At 41.8% G+C, this 20,241-nt stretch overlaps 1 protein-coding gene across 10 annotated transcripts in view; it reads left to right on the top strand.

Moving 5' to 3' along the window:
- Positions 1 to 11,272: 11,272 nt before the first annotated feature.
- LOC144763243 (protein phosphatase EYA4) overlaps positions 11,273 to 20,241 on the top strand; it is a 645,968-nt gene continuing 636,999 nt past the window's right edge. For 6 of the 10 annotated variants that reach the window (XM_078648660.1, XM_078648668.1, XM_078648666.1 and 3 more), the window contains exon 1: positions 11,274 to 11,401. The gene's annotated coding sequence lies outside the window, so the exon portion shown is untranslated. Of the gene's footprint in view, positions 11,402 to 11,458; positions 11,600 to 12,111; positions 12,430 to 20,241 lie in introns of those variants that run through there. The other 4 variants (XM_078648664.1, XM_078648663.1, XM_078648662.1 and 1 more) reach the window with 4 other exon arrangements.

Raw genomic sequence — 20,241 nt, forward strand, 5'->3', positions numbered from 1 at the left:
CTGGAGACCAGGGTTCGAGCCTCGGGGGTCGCGTCCACATCCTGTGATTCTGGGCAAATCACTTAATCTCCCCGTGCCTGAATGTGTAATGTAAATACAGTGCTTGTGTAAAGTGCTCCAATACCTTCGGGTCGAGTTCGCGCTATATAAATATGCAAAAATAAATAAATAAATGCGCTAGCTAGATGATGCTTCCAACCCCGAGAGATCGTGCTTGATGGAGGGTACATGGAGGATCAAGCATGGACTGGTTTATAGCTCCCAATATGAAGGATGCTATTCAATATAGACTGGCTAAGTTAGCTAAAAATGTTGGAATAGATATGTCGGTGTAAAGGGGCTACCCAGACCATATGCATGTCAGCTACCATGTGGTCAATTCCTGAGATGAATGCCCAGAAGGGGATACTTCATAAGAAGTTATGGATTGAGGCGTGGTAAACTGGTGGGTGATATGTATGCAAATAGGATTTTGCAGAGATACCTGAAGATGTGCGAGTCATATGAAAAACATCAGGGACAGTTTCTCACATATAATGCCCTAGTACACCAACTTCACAAATGCTGGGACAGGCACAATTGGAGCATGCAATATCATGCCTTGCAGTGGTTATTAAATCAAGGATATGCAATCACTGCACTATATACCCAGCTGCTATCACAACTCAACAGTGGGGGCTTCGAGGGCAGAGAGATATGGGCAAGGAACATGGGTGTTAACTTTCCTGGGAAGATGTGGGAGGCTTCAATGGAATAAATCAAGGGAGCATCAAGAAACACCAGTTCAGGTACACTCAATTCAATTATTTACACCAGACCTACTTCACCCAAAGACACATAAATCGGATGTTTGAGGGTGCATCCTTGGATTGCCCACAATGCCATCAACTGGATGCCACATTTTATGGGACTGCCCGGGGTTGCAACTGGCCTGGGGAGAGGTGATGGAGAATCCATCCGAGTTCACTGATCCGAAACTGCTCCCCATGCCAGCCTTATGTTTACTGTCAAATGTCACGCCTGAAAAATGACAAATATGTATATAGGTTTATAGTTCATGCAGTTATACTATAAAAGCGTAGCATCACCATGTTGTGGAAATCTGCTAATGTCCCTGCTATCATGATCTGGCTAAGAGACTTGCATAAGTTGGCAGTAGCTGAGTCGGCAGTGCTTACATCAGCTAGAAAGCGGGCCAATGGCTGGCAAATTGAAATGTTATGGGGAATATACGTGGCGAGAGTGGTGGCCATAAATTGTACATGGCCACTATGAACTAGTTAGGTAAGATCACACACAAATACTTGAAGGTTCAGCGCCTCATACAAAAGTGGTCATTGTTTCATGGCAAATGAGATAACTGTGTGTTTGGATAATGTGTATAGAGGTGTGGCCCTGCACACAGAGATTTCATATGATAACAATTGTATTTGTCTGTTGCACGAATGTTTACCTGCCAGACCTCTTAAGTGAAGATGTACGTGGTGTTTTGTGCTTGCTTACAGTTTTTATTTTTATGTAATATGTTTACAGCTGTTGGTCCTCAAAGGGACAGTAGAAAGTATGTATGTACAACCATGCTGAGTGTGAAATGTCCATAATGGGCTGTGAGGAACTTGCAGATGGCACTATACAAGACTCATTTTGTATTTGGCTGGATAGTTATTGTTTGAAATGGACAATAAACATATTAATAAAGTCCCCCTGCTCACTTGCCCTGATTGGGGGATTTTTTAAATAAAGATATCCTGGACCAGTAGTTCTTAACCTTTTGACTTCTCAGGTTCCCCCGATGAATCACTACTGGAAACTGAGGAACATGGCCTAAGCAACCTTTATTATTTAAACCTCGAAACAATCACAGAAATACAGAAACAATTATACATCAAACAAACAGACAAATTATGAAACAGCTTGTTAATTCACAAACAAAAATACTTGAAAAACGAATGTATCATTTTAAGGGGAACGTTGCAGCTTTTCAAAATGTGTTTACATTCCTTAAAAAAAACAAATCAATATACTAGATTCTAGCATATCAATTTGACATTTTTGCTCCCAGTCTATGATCTATTTTTTTTCAATGCTTACTAGTGCTTCAATTGAGGCCACCAACAGTCCATACTACTATTTGGTGCACTTGTGCTGCTCTCACAAATCCAGATATGGATATCAAATTAACATTTAATATCTACTTTCAAATGTCTTAACATTTACAGAGGGTTTTAAAATATTCCGTTGTACATTCTATTTTACTAATATGCTACGAATATTTAATGTTATAAACAGTCGCCGAGCCAACCCCACTTCTCCCCCATATCCGCTGAATGTATAAGCTAAAATCTATGCAAAATTCTACTCTATGAACTTGAGACGTGGGTGGCTGAAGCTAATAATATACACTTTTACCAAACTGGATTAAACAGAATTTCTCCACTATCGACAATATTGTTGCCTTGTCATACCTGGCCTATAGCGCTTGCCTTCCTTTTCAGCCATCACGTGTATTGTAGATTATGCAGCTGCTTTTGACAGTAATAATCACAATCAACTCTGTGAAAAGCTGGCAGAATGGTGCAAAACTGCCATGCTGCTTACAGCAATTATCTCATTGTACTCAGACACATGGGTCCGCGTCAAGATCAGTACAGACAACTCAGTGATCAAACAAAGTTTGACTACACAGGGCCTAAAGCAAGGGTGTGTTCTGATTCCCATGTTGTTTAATCTTTACACCACAGAAATGGGTTGCTCACATGCAAGAGCGAACTTTATCCCACCAAAGATCGGCTCCATCAGACTTCCAATGATCCAATACACCAACTATCTGCTTATATTTGATCATACAAGAGGTGGTCTGCAGCATGCTCTCAACATGCTCCATACTTACAAAACCCTGAACAAACTGTTGGCGAATCAAGATAACAACAAAGGTGAGGATTTTTGCCAGTTACAAAAAACAGGAAATACTTAAGATGGGAGCTGGGCAACCAAGTTTATTGATACGGACAAACCGAATGCACACCTTTAATATACCAGGAGGAAGGCCCACGCAGTCACATTTGCCTTATGCAGAGATCATCAGCTACACTCTGTTTCAGCAGAGACCATACTGTGAGTTACACAGGCAAAGCTGCTACCCAACCTTTCCTAAGGTCAACATGCTCACCCAGGGGCATTCACTCCAGTATTGGATAAGTCTCATCAGTGCATCACCTTTAGGAGGCTGTTCCACCTTGCAAAATAGCATTGACTAATCCGTGGTCACAATATCTTAGAAAGGCAGCTCTTGATTTAGATGTTAATTTGGATATACTGATGGCCCTCAATGCTCCTTCCTGCAGCATAACACAAATCTTGAGGACAACGGCTGCATACAGCTAAAGGAAAGTCGACTTAGCAACAGTTCATTCCATCACATTTGCTTCCCCAATCATATAATCATACGGGTAAGCGAAAATTTAACCCTATATAAAGTCAGCATTAACCAAGGAAACTAGGCACTGTATCCTCGGAGAGCGACTCTTGGTCCTTCCAATTAACGAATTCTGACTAGACTACAAAGGGCAGGATTATCAGGGAGCATGCCCTGCATATTCAACGAGAATAAAAGAGAATCCACGATTCATTTACTATGTCGTTAAAGTAAGAAAAGGCAAAAGGGAGTAGACCTTACTGATGCTGCACATACCACTAATATCTCCCACAAACTCAGTTTGAACTAGCAATTAGAAAAAGCACTGCTGTGTGCACACACTACAGACAGCCCTCTACCCAAAAAGTGCCGACCTAAGTTAGGTGAAGACAAAAAAACACAGCGAGCAGCGGTGCAGGGCTTGTATACATATCAAAATAAGTCCCAATTATATCCACAGTAATCCAAAGGCATTGATATTCTTCTTTTTATTGCTGCATCAATATATAACACAAAAAGCGTTCAACCAATGTGTTTCATACACATATGTGTAGACTTTTTCAGGGCAAATGAGAATACGACCTTGAATAAAGTGAAGAGTAAATAGGATCCATTCATCTTAGGTTATTGGGGCTAAAAATTGACTCTTCAAAGTGGAATCCATAAGAGGTCAAAATTCTGAGATTATTTTAAGAGTATCCGGTTCTCCAATAAAGTAGAGTTTATATAAATTAAGTAACTCAGTACTTCATTCGACACTGCGATTGGTATGGACGGGCCAAAAGGACAAGGGACCAGCAGTCTAGAAGAGTAACTTACTATGTTGTTGTCTGGAGTTTTTAACTGCACATCGTACTGTACTAAAACCAGTGATCAGGCTGAACGTGATCTCCTCCTGCAATGAGATGTCGGAATTTTGTATAACCACCACTGTTACAGTGTACTTGCCACATTTTGGAAAATCTGTCAACACGATCTTTAAGAGTAAGAGTATTATGCATCAATCAGAAACTCTGTCCATCATCACCCCCCTTTTCCAAAACACGATCTTTAATGCCATCAGGCAACAAAGGTTTACTGACACTGCTGCAGAACCAATGTTCTAAAAGTCATATTTATTTACTTTTGCAATGAAGTCGTATTTTATAGTCCTCTTCTATTTTCCTAAGGGTGTTCATATATTCTTAACTGATTTTAGTCTTATGTTTTAGTGATTTATTGTGAATAATTGTATTCATTTGAATTAATGTACACAAATAAACGTATTCATTCAGTTCCATTAACACATCTAATAAAAGTACCACAATCCTACTTTTTAAACGTAATCACAGATTATTCATAATATGACAGACCCCAAGGGAGATGGCTAATAGAGTAATATAAAATCAATGCAATCACTTTAAATACAGATTCTGTTTACAAATCCAATCAAAATGATTACATAATCTTAACTAAACTACATTCACTTCTTTTTAATAAACCTGGGGAGCATAGCTCCAGGTGATTTTAATTGTATACAATTCCCAAACTTAGACACTACAAACTTGCGCTCCCGCTCTCAGATGACAAACAAAAATCAGTGAAAACAATCTCATTAGCATGTACTTTGGATCTAACTGATGCTTGGTGAAAGCATAATCCCTGCAATGAAGCTTTTTCTGTGTATCCCCTGTTCCACCAAGGCTAGACTAATCAAGGACTGGTTATTTTTTTAACAAAAAGGGGCGATTGCCTTGGTCCCACATCATCTTCCACCAGCCATGAGTATCATACCATACTCCCCTACCCTTGGATTTAGAAATTCCAACTAGATTACATTGCAGCAGAGTATCTAAATCCTACCTGGGCACAAGGAGTTCGTAGCGCCATCGGGCAGAGCCGTGAGGTGAACGGCTGGGCTGTGGGTGGACGAGGAGCGCCGCCAGCCACCAGCGGACTTCAGCCCCCAGCAGCACCAGGGGCGACGCGCTCGTGACGCGTGGGGAGCGCCAGGAGGCGCTGATAAGGAGACGCCCCCTCTCGCCCCGCGAGTCGGGCGCCGGGAGAAGCCCGGGAAAAGGGCGGGACAGTCTTAGACAGTCCGAGACTGACCGGGACTGGACTGGGCCACTCCCTTTGATTCACAAGTAAGGACCGCTTGTTATTTTGTTTCAATATCTTTCCATTTGTACGAATAATAAGTGGAGTATTTCATCCTCACTGTGTGACTTGTACGTTTCAGCCCCAGTGCCTTGGTACATTCATTTCTGTTCCAACCAATACGTACTCTAATATTGCTCAATATTATCTGGTCCATTTATACGCTGACGAAGTAAGAGCCCCTGTTTGACAACTATTCTTGCTAAACGGGAAAAGTAACAACGTAGTGTCTAACATGACAAAAAATAAGTCAAAAAAACAGCCTCAAGACTGTACAAAAACCATAGATAATTACATGGTCCAGGTGGTTGCTAAAATTAACAACGAAAGGAGACAGTCATTGGGCTTAAGCCAGTCTCCCAATTTACAGCTACTTAGCCCAACCCAAAGCCCACAACAGACAGCCTCCACAACACTTGATGTTCTGACGGACCCGATACATACTACAGCCCACTCAAGTCAAAATCATGCTGACCAAAATAGTTTTATGTTGGATGACGTAGCAAACACAGTGCCATCTGATTTAGAAAATAATAACGATACTGACCAGGAGATTATGGTCCATAACTCTGACGATCCTTCATCTCCCGAACAGGAAATTCGACCTGTAATAACCCGCAGAAAAACTCAGCAAAAACGGGCTGGTCTACGCTCAGGAAATAGGAAAAGAAGAGTAACATCCATAGGGAAAAATAAATCCAAAACTACCGAATATGGAGACGATCACGACCATGATAAAAGCTATAGGGATGAGGATCTGCTCCAGAAGATAGCTGACATTATAGACCTCAAAACCAAAACCATAATTAAACCCCTAATTGCCAAGATCGACAAACTAAATGCCGAGGTAAAAAGATTGAGTGGCCTTCAGTCTAAGGCTGTGGATGGGGTCAATAAGTTAACAATCCCGGCAACAAAACCGGATCAACCATTTTATCCCCAAATTTGATCGTAAGTGGGACTTGTACAAATGAGTTTGATCCCCCCCCACAACACAGGGAGAGACAATCTAGCAGCATGAAACCTAATAACGAAAAAGTCCATGATTTATTTACTTTAATGTCATGGAACATCGCTGGTTTAAAAAGTAAAATTCCATCACAGGACTGGTCAACTTTCCTGGATTCGAAGGATATGATCCTTCTCCAGGAAACCTGGCAGCTTGATCCTGAACCCATTCAGGGCTATCTACACTTCTATGTTTCAGCCATACCGAGCTTAAGGGGAAGGTCCAAGGGTGGCTTGGTAACATGGGTCAAACAGAACAGTGAACATTCAGTTCTTCAATTGGCTACTAATAGCCCTGATATACTGTTGGTTAAATTACAGCGACCCCTACATAAGGATCTCTATGTTTTTAATATTTACTCTAGGGGTTTACCAGGGGGCAAACCTACTGAGGCGGTTGGTCAGCTAGATTCTCTTTTAAAACAATATTGTTTGAACGCTAATGTTATTGTTGGCGGTGATTTTAATTGTTGTTTTGAACCACTAGATAACCAAGATGTAGACCTTATGATTGATGAGGACTATATTTGGGATATCCCTCAGCTCTCCTTAACACCTATCAAGAAGTGGTCTGAGGCTGCACTCCAATTAAAAGTCTTATGTGTAGAGTATGGGCTGCTGGCCACTAACGGAAGAACGGGCTCGGACAAGCAGGGTAGCCCTACTTTCACTAATGGCACCTCACACAGTCGCATCGACTATATTCTGATTAACAAAGAGAACTGGGCTAGTGTCGATGATATGTGGATTGAGCCAAGGGTTGAAAGCGACCACGACCCATTAATTTTGACATTTAAGTTGTTCGACCTATCTAAAGAAAATGAACAGAGAGAAAACGTTCAAGTTACTCTCTCAAACGATAATAGACGTATTAGATGGGCTAATTGTGCAGCTAATGAGGAAAGCATAATAGCTATGAGGGACCTAACAATTCAGGCCATTGCAGAATTAAGGAGAAAATATACAATGGTCACTCCAACAATCGAAATAACTATGATCCATGATGAGTTTTTTTTAAAAATTGAAATGTTTTTTTGCAAATAAAGTTACTAAAAAGCGGCTCACGCTAACAAGGAAGGAAGATCAGTGGTATGACAAAACTTGTAGGGTTGCTTATAGGGCCCTATCTGATGCAGTGAAATCAAAAGAAATAAACAAGATACGGGATGCCCGAGCAACGTACAAAAAAGTCCAAGCTAGAGCTAAGGGGGACTGGGAGGAAGGCTATTGGAGGGACCTCCTAAAAGCTTCCAAAGAAAGGTCTATGACCTCCTTCTGGAACATTGTTAAATGGGAAAGGGGGGCCAAAAGAGGTGAACCCATGAACCATGTGTCACCAGAAGCATGGGTTTCTCATTATTCTACCCAGTTTGCTGCTGAGGATAGAGAAGAAAAAGAGTGTGTGGCTCCTGTAAACACCACTATGAGCCACTTACACTTTTCTAAAGCCGACGTCCTAAAAACATTAAATAATATACCCAAAGCTCGAGCTCCAGGATTGGATTTTGTCCCTGCAGACCTGTTTTTACATGATAAAGATTTATGGGCTACCTACATCCAGCTGCTAGCCAATGGTATTGCGAGGGGCTCGTCTATTCCTGAGACCTGGAAGGGAGCCGAGATAATCCCCATCTTTAAAAAGGGGGCATGCTCGGATCCAGGCAACTACAGGCCTATTAGCCTCATCGCATGTATCCAAAAAGTATTAGCGAGGCTCTTACTGCAGCGCATTCATGGATGGATTGACGATCAGGACATCTTGTCTCCCCTACAAGCTGGTTTTCGAAGCCACACTAGTACTATTGATCAAGTTTTTAGATTTGTGTTAATTTACTGGCGTGTTGTTTTACTAGGGGGGGGGATGCTTTTTGCAGCCTTTGTAGATTTAAAATCTGCATTTGATTTAGTTCCCCGCCCCAAGCTGTGGAATGCTCTACAAGAACAGGGCATTCCAAATGAAATTTTGTCCTTGCTTATTAGAATGCATGAGAATAATTTTGCGCAAGTTCGCTGGAATCAGCAGGGCAGTGTCACTGATAAATTTCCCATTGCAAAGGGAGTACGCCAAGGATGCGTCCTAGCACCAACGCTCTTCTCGCTATACATCGACAGGGTGATCAGGTACTTCGAACAACAACCTACAGATGCCCCGAAGTTGGCAGGAAGACTGATCCCCCTGTTGATGTTTGCGGACGATACCCTGTTGATATCTAAGACTCAACAGGGCCTACAGAGGGCTATTGGAGTTTTTGAATCGTTCTGTGCAGACCATGGTCTTGTTATTAATACTAGTAAAACCAAATTTATGGTCTTGCACAACCGGAAACATATTAGAGGGAAGGCTGTTATGGATGGAGTTCAACTTTAACAAACCCAGGTTTTTAAGTACCTTGGTATTACCCTGTCGTATAACTTAGATTGGAAACAACACACTAATGAGCTAGCCTCAAGGCATGCTCAACTGACAGGAGTCCTTACTAAGGAATTATTTTCCTCACACTCCAAACCTATAAGTCCGGTTCTAAAAATGTATAAAGCAAAGGTAGGAGCGGCGGTTTTATACGGGGCAGAACTCTGGGGGCCTAGTAACCTTACAAAGTTGACGGTAGCACAAAATAAATTTCTCCGCAACATTACTGGCCTACCAATGTCAACCCCTTTGCTACCCCTAAATTATGATCTGGGATTCCACAGTTTTGATGATATGGCCAAGTACAGATCAGTGGCCTACTGGAGGAGGTTGTGGCTAACCCCAGCACTCTCCCAGTATGCCCAAGGCTTCCTTGAGGTTAGAACTCAGGACACTAGACACAAAATAGCATGGATGAGAGAGGTAAAAAATATATATAGGGCTATGGGATTATCTCAACTGTGGGATGACCCTGTAAATAATGTTTTCCCACCCAAAAAAATATTCCGAGATTTGTATTGGAGCATGATTGAGTCTAAGAGCTTTGGAAAATGTATTGATCGATCCTTTACCAGAGAATTCTTAGAACTCAAGCATGCACCGGCCCTTGAACCTTACTGGGATTGGATTACCATCCCAGGTGATAGGAGGAGATATCACCAATTGAGGGTGGGGACACTACCGCTAAATGCCCTAACTGAAAAATGGTATAAGAACCAATCTCCATGCTGCCCCTTTTGTCCTGATCATAAGGAAAACATTGGACATGTGTTGTTTGCTTGTCCCGAATATAATGCTCCTAGGCGATCATGGTTAAAACCGATTTGTGCCCAGTTGGGCTTAAAATCAGCAAACGAGGCTGTTAGGATTTTAAGAACTGATACTTCCCAGCCTGTCGTTATAGCCATGTCGAAATTTCTCCACTGGATGTGGATAATCCGGGCACGCAAAACGAGCCTGGAGTAACCCTAAGGATAGTCATCAAACCCTGCCACTTAAATTTGCAGATTGTATTTAGCAAGTGACATGTTTTGAATACTGCATAAGTAACTGATATACATTGTATTGATGAAATTAGTTTTTATAATGTTTTATAACTGTTTTAATACTATATATTTAAGAGTATGTAAATATGTAAATAGGATGAGTTAGGATTTGTTTTGTATTTGACTCATTGTGGATATTGCTTCTTGTGGGGTGTGGGTGGTAACAAAAACAACTTTTAATTGTAAAATGTCTTTTTATGATTGAAAAATTATCGAATAAAGACTAATTTTGAATTTGAACTAGATTACCTACAACTCGGACATGACCTTTCCCAAGCTCCTAGTATAGGAAAAACAATACACAACTGAACTGAAGACTCAGATCAATGAATACATCCGACTCAATCAAGGCACAGATGGCATTAGCGTGATTTGGGACACTTTTAACTTAGTTATCCCTGAATTCACCCAGGAATTTATAACACAAAGACAATGGATAAGAGAAGCAGGTGAGAATCCCTTAACGCAAAACAGGCACATTTGAAAATGATATATGGTCAATTAGTGTTAGGCTCTGTTAACCAGCAACTACTTATATGGCACAAGATATTACAGACAAGGTCCCTTAATTAAGACTAACATCATTGGCATTTGCAACCTACAGGTTATACAGAGATCCGTTTTATAGACACGCAGCCCCAATAATCTGGCTGGGATTTCGAGAGGACAGTTACTGTGATAGGTCCCCAACTTGTCAGTCTATTTATAGGATTGGGGTTATGTTTTTTTCCCTGTTGATTTCTATCGAAGCAGAGGCAATTTCAGGCAGGAGACAGGCAAAATTCAGTCCGTTTTTGCTTTAAAAAAAAAATAGGGCTTCCCTATAAGTCCGGGCTGTCTGGGGCATTCCACCCACCCCCTTCCACGCCTGGCAGCCTGGCACCGCCGCAAGCACAGCTCAAAGAACGAGAGGGTGACAGTGTTCCCACCCTGTGCTCTTTAACTGCTGCTCGCAGGTCCCAGGAGTGCGGCGTCGGACGCCTGCTCTGCTCCCTCTACAGAGCCGGGAGCGCTAACAATTCAGCCTGTCCAGGCGGCAACAAGGACTAAGCAAGCAAACGAAGAAAGCAAGTGTGAGCTGCCTGGAGCACCGACCCACGTGAGTTTGGCTATTGATTTGCCTCTTCCGGGGCAGTAGAATAAGGGGCGGTTGCTTGAGGGCTCTCTTTTCCGGGGCGAGATATTTCTTTTAACCAACCAATCGCAGGATAGGTGAGGCGGACCCCAACTCCTAAGCCCCGCCCCGTGCCGTACCATAGCTTGTCAATCACTTCGAAGTAGCTTTCCCACTGCCTCTCGCTGCTCCATATGTTGAAGTCGGATACTCTGGAAACCAAAGTTGAGGCAATCGGATTTTTAAGATCTTCTGTCGGGAGGCGGGAGGTAAGATCCACTTTGGGGAACCCTCCCCCCTCCGCTTGATGCGGGAGTTTTCGCATAGATTGCATTTAACGTTGCTAGGTGCACGCAACCTAGGCATGATTTTAACCACGCTTTCCCGACCATTATCCTATTTGCGATCCTGTGTCAGACGAAAGCATGTTTCTGGTGTGTTCCTGCGGTGCATGTAACGATCAGCAGGTATGTCCTCATATGGTATACAAAATAACAGGTCTTCCTCAATAAATGTTGTTTGTTTTAAAGTTCATACTCTTTGAGATGAGTTTTGCGCAAATTATGGACGAACTTTAGTACCCGAAGTAGGCAAACCCAAGCGATCGTGCCAAGAAAGCAACCCTTGCATTTATTTTGTTTAGGATTCCAACCGGGGGGGCTAGGATGGTTTGAGCAATAAAAAAGTACACACAAAAAAAACCTCGCAACATCACTCGTGCACGCTGTGAACGTGAGATGTGATGTGCCTGCGATCTGCCAGCGTTTGTTTACATGGGAGGCAGAGGTGCCACAGCTGAGACGGGGTAGATCAGAAGTCCGCTGTGACACACGTTCATCTTTAGTTATGCTAATAATGAGAAATGCGATCACTTGCTGCGAGGTGGCCCCAAACCAGCACAGAGCGGTCCCTCGGCTCTTAACACAGCCGCCGGAACGGGCATCACACGGCGAAGCCCGTACCCTGCTCTCAATATTGCTGTTGCCAATGCTTCCGCGAGTTGCGTGACTCGATTGCGGTGTTTTGCGGGATTCCCGTTATTTGTGCCTCACTGGAAGAGAGGGTAGGCCAGTGAGTGTGGGGCTGGGAGGGATTGCACCTCCGAAACCATGCTGGCGACCGAGCTTCAGTGCACGCTGTGGAGTCCCACTTTGCAGCTGCTGATCATATTTCATGGAGCTGTTAAGGCACTTAAAACCTAAAATTAGGTACCGTCTGGTAGTAAATATTTTAAATTGCTGCATCAAGAAATACAGAGGTGTTGTCGCCGAAATAAGGAGAGGTACATCCAGTTCATGTGAGTAGCAATATTTTTTCCATTTGAAAACATTTACTTTCCGCTCTAAATTTGCAGGGTAGTTCAAATGAATTATGTATAGTTTAACTCAGTTTTTTGGTTATTTCATTCTTTACGTTTTCTTATTTTAAGAAATATTTAGAGTGCTCTTCGTGTGGATTTACATTAATACTGTATTTATAGAATTGTTGCTATTTGTTCTCTTTTGCCTACCAATGTCACAATTCACATTATGAATAAGGCTAAGACAATGTTGCTGTGGGTTAAGATGTGTTTAAAGGAATCCTCTTTGTTAAATATGACAGGAAGCCAGGAACAGTGAATACACTGATCCGAGAGGAAAACGTATTTAATTCGTACAACACAGTAATGTTTTGGCAGCTCACCCATCCCCACCTACTCTGGACTTCATGCCAAAAAGTCAGGGATATACATTAGTGAAGTTCTGGCGAGCATAATTGAAGCAGCATGAAATAATATTTGGCGGAGGGGAGCTGGGGATCGAAGTTAGTCGTTTTCGCATATCTTAAATAAACGAAGGTCCCCAGAAGAGTTTAAACTTTTGTTGTTTGCTGTGCACTTTCTACGTATGATCAGACATCAACCTTTAATGTTTTTTTTTGCACGGACTCTTAAACTACCAAATAGATTTGCAACGTTGGCTTGACTGTCTACTCGCCATATGCTTCATTGCAGACTAATAAAATAACATCTTATACCCCAGCTATTTTTTGTGCATATATTTAACTATTGAGAATGTATATGGCTAAAAACTTGCAGATTTCAAAATATGCGTTGAGCTTATACTTTATTTTCAAAGAAATACTCCTTTATGTATGTGATAGTAGTTTATTAATGAACCCAAATGTGCATGGATTTGTAATTGTAAGTGACTGAATAATGGATATTTTACTATGTTGAAAAAAATGAGTCGCTCTTCACTTTGTTGTTTTATTGAGTTCCAGTTGAAGCAGTGACATGCAAATGTCAGTAAGGGCTCCTTCTGTATGCATTTTACAACCAATAGTAAGATCTATAGTGGAACTTGGTAAATCCCAGTGTGGTGTGGCTTTTGTGTAAAGGAGATATTGAGAAGTGGTGTTCCACTTGACGCATTCTCCATTACCTTGCATTAAATCAGAGTGAAAATTGGTGCCCAGTGGCGCTTGTTCATTCGAATCAGGAATGCAAAACAGTGACATTTTATGGGCGGTTGCATCCTAAATTCTGCCAGTTAATCAGCCATTCTTCTTTTTGTTCCAAATAGTTTTATTTTGTTTTTTAAAACTTACAAGCTTGGCTGTGAGAAAACAACACAATAGCTGTCCCAGTATTGTAGGTTGTCCCGCTAGGGTGAATGACAATGGTATTCACATTTTTAACAGAGTACAATAAGTAGATTGGTGTGACACTATATCACCACCGACAAGGATTAATAGCAGTGCTATCATCACAGGCAAATCCATAATAATATGTTAACCAAGCATTCTTGAGCTAACATCTAGTAAACAAAAAGACTATGTTGCAAAGAGACTCCATTTCATATGTCGCCAAGTGGTGAATTGATGAGTTGGCCTTTCTAAGGTTTTAATCTGAGATTCACATTTTGGAAGGTCCTGCATCTTGTAAGATATCTAGTCTGTTTCTACAATGTGACACTGTAGACACGCAATCAGTAAGTAACCCTAGCCATCGGTCTACATATTTATACAGGCAACGTTTTTTTGCTTCACATGACTACAGAGATAGCTCTGCTGTTCTTCTAACAGATCTGTAAGATGATTCTGTGGTAGAAGGTTCAACTAATGCAACTAATAGGCGGTTCGGCCAGTCTTCTAAATTTCATCTAGTCATCAACAGTAGTTTGCTGCTTGAGTAACCGAGTAGGCATATGTAGTTCCCTTTTCCAGCAACATCTACTATTGAAGCAGTGTAAAAATGTAAAAGCTGCCTACTGGCGAGTAGAAAACAGTTTCCACGATAATTGCTGCTTGCTTGTCTGTATTCGAGTGTTCTCTGGCACCAATCTAGGGGAAGAGGTCAGTTTTAATAATGAAATCCTATTCAGTAATGGGGCAGCAATACTTTCATTTGGAACTTCGTTCAGACAAGCATCATTTCGAAAGGAAGCATTTCTTTCTTGAAACATTTTCTTTGTCAAAGTGGATCCGATTAATCTCTTATCATCACAAACCAGTAAGCCTTTCACGAAATTAGCACAGTCATTTTTGACATAATCATGGTAGTCCTTAAATATGTATGTGTTAATTTAACGTTTTTATTAAACGGTTACAAAATATGAACACTCCTTGGCCCTTGGAATCCGTAACTTCTGTTAATTCTTCCATTCTGGAAGGAATCGTTCTTTACGTGCCTTAAGTTAAATATTTTATACAGTTGTGCAACAATTCAATTTCAGTTTCCTACTGTTACACTTCCCCCTCCCCCGAATGTTTGTGGCTTATTAATGGAGACTTCCACAGGCATAGTACAATCTCAGCACATTTTGATCAATTTATGTGTCGTGGTCACCCAGCGTTCAGTAGCAATATTAAAACTATATAATAAATTAGTTAGCCCCGTCTGAAGAAAATAGAGCAATCATTAAAGACACCAGGGTGGTAAGACATGTTTGGTGTGGTTGTATTATATGTCCAAGTTCCTTTTTTATTTACGTTTAGCATCTTCTATAAGCTTGTTTTTTTATATTGATCTATAAAGCACATCTGTCATTTCGAGAGTTGTAAATAATTACTAAGTTTGCCCCCACCGCCTCTTGGGGAGATTACAAACTTCTATTCTGTTTCGTTCTACACTGTTTAATCCCAGAGTGAAGAAAAGTATTGCCTATGAGGATATCATTTTTTAAAAAGTTGTTGTGTGTACCTAAGTTTCGAGTTGACTTTGGTGTACTGGTCTTTTTCTTTCTCGCTTCATTATAGAAGAGGGCTTTTCTCCATGACAGAAAACCACGTGACACTTCATTTTATATTACCAAAGTCAACTTTTGCCTACACTTGGAATGAATATTTAGACAAATGCATCTTTATACCTTCTTGTGGAATGATAGTAGACACTCACTATGAACCACACATTACATGATCAGGTCATCAATGTAGACTTGAAACGCTTTTCATAATAATATCTGCAGTTTTGCTGCTGCTTCGAGGGGAAGTTGTGTCTGATCCGCAGCACTTAAACAATCGCGCTACATAGTTCAAGTAGTGAGACAAATGTTAAAGCAAGCACCTTTTTTCCTCTGCTATGATTTTGTTCACCAGTTATGGTGGTGCGGTGTAGTGTATTCTTCGGATCCATATGTGGTATTGGTTTGCACAGCGGTTAGTGGGACATGAAGAGTATCATTATATCTCACTGCAGAGAGGTGATTCTCTAAGTGCCCCTTTGTGAGACAGAGTACTTTGTTAATCTGTTGGCGAGCGAGTGAATGTGGGCTAGAAGAACTGCCTTGCTTTCATTTCCGCTATTCACCTTCCTTAATAAGTTTGAACCCCAGTGTGAGAAAGCAGGTATGTTGGAAGTCTCAGACTGAGAAAGACTGCTGCAAATAAACAATTACATAAAAAAATATCTAAGTCTTCAATAAGTCATAGTTACAAGCATATTACATTTCCAACATAACACGAGGCCTATTCACAAAAGCATTTTGGAGTACGTTAAAATGTACCCCTGTAATTCTCTTTTAAATACTCTTACCTGCCATTTTGAATGGGAAACATCGTTTATAACGCACGTGTTACATCGCATGTCATTACAACAATTTATTACGGCACAAAATCCATTACAACGCATGACATTATATCGCAAAATCCATGACACTGCATCCCCCAAAGTAATACCCCAGCAGAGTTAGAATAGTAATTGCGTTGTAATGGATTATGCGTTGTAATGACATGCGTTGTATCGACATGTGTTGTAATAGACTTCACGTTGTACAAAATTTGTTGTAATGACACGTGATGTGATGTGAGATAGAGCTTATATAGCGCACTACTACTCCAGGAAGTATCTTGGCGCTTGGATTCCTGAAAGACAGCAGGTAGTAGATGGAAGAAAGCCTACCTGTCAATAAAGCACATCATATGAGTCCCATGCATTCGGAGTTTGGCAAAGAATAAATCCATGTTTTTAAAAGTTTTCTGAATTTAAGTTCAGTGGTTGATTGACACAGGAGAGGGGGGAGTTTGTTCCACGCTCTTGCGCCAAGGACTGCAATGGATTTTCCTCCTCTGGTTGCCAATTTGAACCTGGGGACATGGAGAAGGTTACCTGTAGAGGACCTGAGTGATCTTGATGGGTGGTATTGTTTGAAGTGTTTGCGCAGATACAGTGGGCCATGATGGTAAAAGGCTCTGTAGGTAATGGTAAGAACTTTAAAAAGTATGCGCTTATGTATTGGGAGCCAGTGTAATGCATCAAGAGCTGTAGAAGCCGAAGACTTCCTGGGCAATCTGAGGACCAGTCTGGCAGATGCATGCTGGACCATTTGGAGTTTATGCAGGGCTGATTTATTAAGTCCTGCATATAGGCTATTGCAATAGTCCAGCCTAGATGTTATAAGAGCAACAGCTACCGTACGTCTTGCCCTCAAAGGAAGAAGATCAAAACATTTTCTAAGGCTCCTAATGATGCCGAAGCAAACCCCTGCTACTTCCTTGGCTTGTTGGTTAAAAGTCAGAGTGTTATCTAACTTTATGCCTAGGTTTCGAGCAGCATTGATGGTATTGGGGGGGGGGGGGCTTCTGCCTTTTCAGGCCACCAATCCTGTGGCGAGAAATAATTATTGGGTCCAAAAGGAATGATTTCTGTTTTTGACGAGTTACACTTCAGATGGTTATCTGACATCCATTTAAAGGTTGCTGACAGACATTCTTTCAGTAATTGTTCTGCATTAGATTGGTTTTTGTCGAGAGTCAGAACAAGCTGGGTGTCGTCAGCGTAGGCGACCGTACTGATGTTATAGGAAGAAATCAGATGTAATAGGGGAACCATATAAAGGTTGAATAGGGTAGGGCTTAAACTAGAGCCCTGCGGGACCCCTGTTTTGATAGTTTTTTCTTCAGAAGAAAAGTCGCCTAACCTTACAATCTGGCGCCTCTGTGCTAGATAATTTTTAAACCATTCGAACACGGTTCCTGCTATGCCTACGTTAGAGAGGCGTTGTAAAAGGATAACATGGGATACCGTGTCGAATGCTGCAGAGAGATCTAATGGGATCAGGACAGCGTGTTTGCCCTGATCCAATGCAGCACGAATGGTTTCGGTGGATGACAGAAGTGCGGATTCAGTGGAATGGTGGGTCCTGAAACCTGCTTGACAAGGATGTAAAATGTCATTTTCTGCCAAAAATCCCATAAGTTGTTTATTGGCAAAAGATTCTGTAATCTTGCAGATGGCAGGAAGAAGAGAAATCGGACGTAGGTTAGAAAGAATGGTAGGGTCTTGTAACGTGTTGTAACTCGTGCATTGTACCATGTCCTCTTAATTTTGAATCAGCCCTAAAATATCTAAAACAGGGTTATTAATTTGCAGTTAATACAAATAGAACCGACCTCGGTACTTTTACGAATTGATATTGGCTGTTTCAGGACCTATTCGGAAATTTATTTAAGAGTACTATAGGAGTACGTTTTTACATTCTCAAACGCCTTTGCAACTAGGCCCCTATCTTATCATACCACCCTCTTTTTAAATTACATAACATATACAATCCAACCACACCCATTTAGACTACTTCTCTCCTATTTCCTTGGGCATTTACTACTTTCATTAATCAACCTATCTACTCATCCACCAGTTCATACCCATTTTACAACCCTCTGTACTACGGACCTGACAACAAGTAGATATTTTGTAAGCATAGTACAAAACTGTTGTTACTAGGCCAACACCCCAGCCAATTATTTAGAAGGGAGGGACACATGCTCAAATTAGCACCCATACAATTGGTTCTACTTATTAGCATATGAAGCAACAAGGTAAACACCTTTACACAGGATCTTAAGACTGGGCCAAGGAAAGTTATCATGGATGGGCAAGGCCCTTGCACTCCAAAGCATGGTGGGAGAGGTGTGGCGCCGCGGCCAGGGCGCCTGACGCTGGAATCTGGGGACCACGGTTCGATCCCCGGCTCCGGCGGCAGGTTAGCCCAGCACCATGTGACTCTGGGCAATAGCTCGCTTAATCTTCCAGACGGCCCCCCAGCGCCTAGAGACCCTTACGGGTGATTGTGCGCTTTACAAATGTGGACTTTACTTAAAGCATAGTGCACACTGGGCGTTGGAGCTGTAAATGTTGAGACACTCAAAATAGATGCAGTGAGGCACCTTTGGGGGCTTGAATACACTAAAGCTGTGGAGACAGATCACCATTTGTAATTAACCTGTCATTCTGCTTGAAAGAGAGAATAGCTCCGACCTGTGGCTGTAGGAGTGCAGCTCGATTGATGGGTCTGATCGAAGCACATATTTTACCACATGCCTTGCATCAGTCTGATTGGCTGCAACTGCACCTGTTGATTTTATTTAGTGAAGGTAACTGCATGTCCCTTTTCTACTGATGTGTGCCTCCTCAACTGGTTGGACTTCTTTAAAGAATACTTTAGATGTCTACTACCATCCACAGTGTCCCCTGTCAGATTTGTTTGAGATGGAAAAATGCAGACATCTTTGTAATGGGCATTCTTTCACCATGCTTCTATTCAAGTAAAGCCATTCAGACAATTACATTAATAATTGTTGTCACTGAACACTCTGGACTACTATCTATGTACTTTTCTTGAAATAAAACAGAGATGAAGACATGTAAAAAAGCTGTCTTCTCTATCAGTTTTACCATCTTTGGCCCATATTATATACGTAGGTTGGTCCCTTTTGAAATAATTGTTCTACTCTCTTAGAGTAGTTTTTTCAAAACTGATGGAAGCAAGAAACGCCTCTGTCACTCACAGTAACTCTTGCCCATCACAAATCTGAAAGGAACATTGAGTGGCCCTTTGTTGTGTCATATTTTATCTTGGTAATTGCTCACTGCAGGTTTAAACCTCATAATTTAAAATCTGTGGTAGCCCCTGTTCTTAACAGACAATCTCTTTGGACTCCATCAGTCTGATTAGTTCCTGCTCTCTTTCTCTTCTGTTTTGTTCAGTTAACTTGTTGTAGGAGACCACAGGCTCAGTTTTTACCAGACTAGCTTTTATGCTAACCTTGTTACTGAGGCAAAAACAACAGGTGATGGACAGAATGCAGAACATTGTCATACATTCACCCCAGTACAGAGATATGGGCCTAAATCCATCGTTTTGTTGCACTCCACACCACCCCAGGTCAGACATGGCCATATGCAAATCAGCCTTGACCCTGTGCCTCATGGGAACAGTCCAGCCCGAACTGCCAAGCCATGTCTTTCCTGGACCGTAATCAAGCATCCAAGGACCGGTTTCTGGCTATCAGCCGTCATCAGCCTGGATAGCTTGACTCCAGTGGTGTGGAGAGCATGGGACTCACGTCTGAGCATACCCATCCCACTTGGGGCGACAAAGGCAAAAACAACAGGTGATGGACAGAATGCAGAACATTGACATACATTCACCCCAGTACAGAGATCTGGGCCTAAATCCATCGTTTTTTTGCACTCCACGCCACCCCAGGTCAGACATGGCCATATGCAAATCAGCCTTGACCCTGTGCCTCATGGGAACAGTCCAGCCTGAACTGCCAAGCCACGTCTTTCCTGGACCGGAATCAAGCTTCCTAGACCGGTATCTGGCTATCAGCCGTCATCAGCCTGGAT

The sequence above is a fragment of the Lissotriton helveticus genome, chromosome 6, assembly GCF_964261635.1.
Source record: "Lissotriton helveticus chromosome 6, aLisHel1.1, whole genome shotgun sequence".
NCBI classification, from domain to species: Eukaryota; Metazoa; Chordata; class Amphibia; order Caudata; family Salamandridae; genus Lissotriton; species Lissotriton helveticus.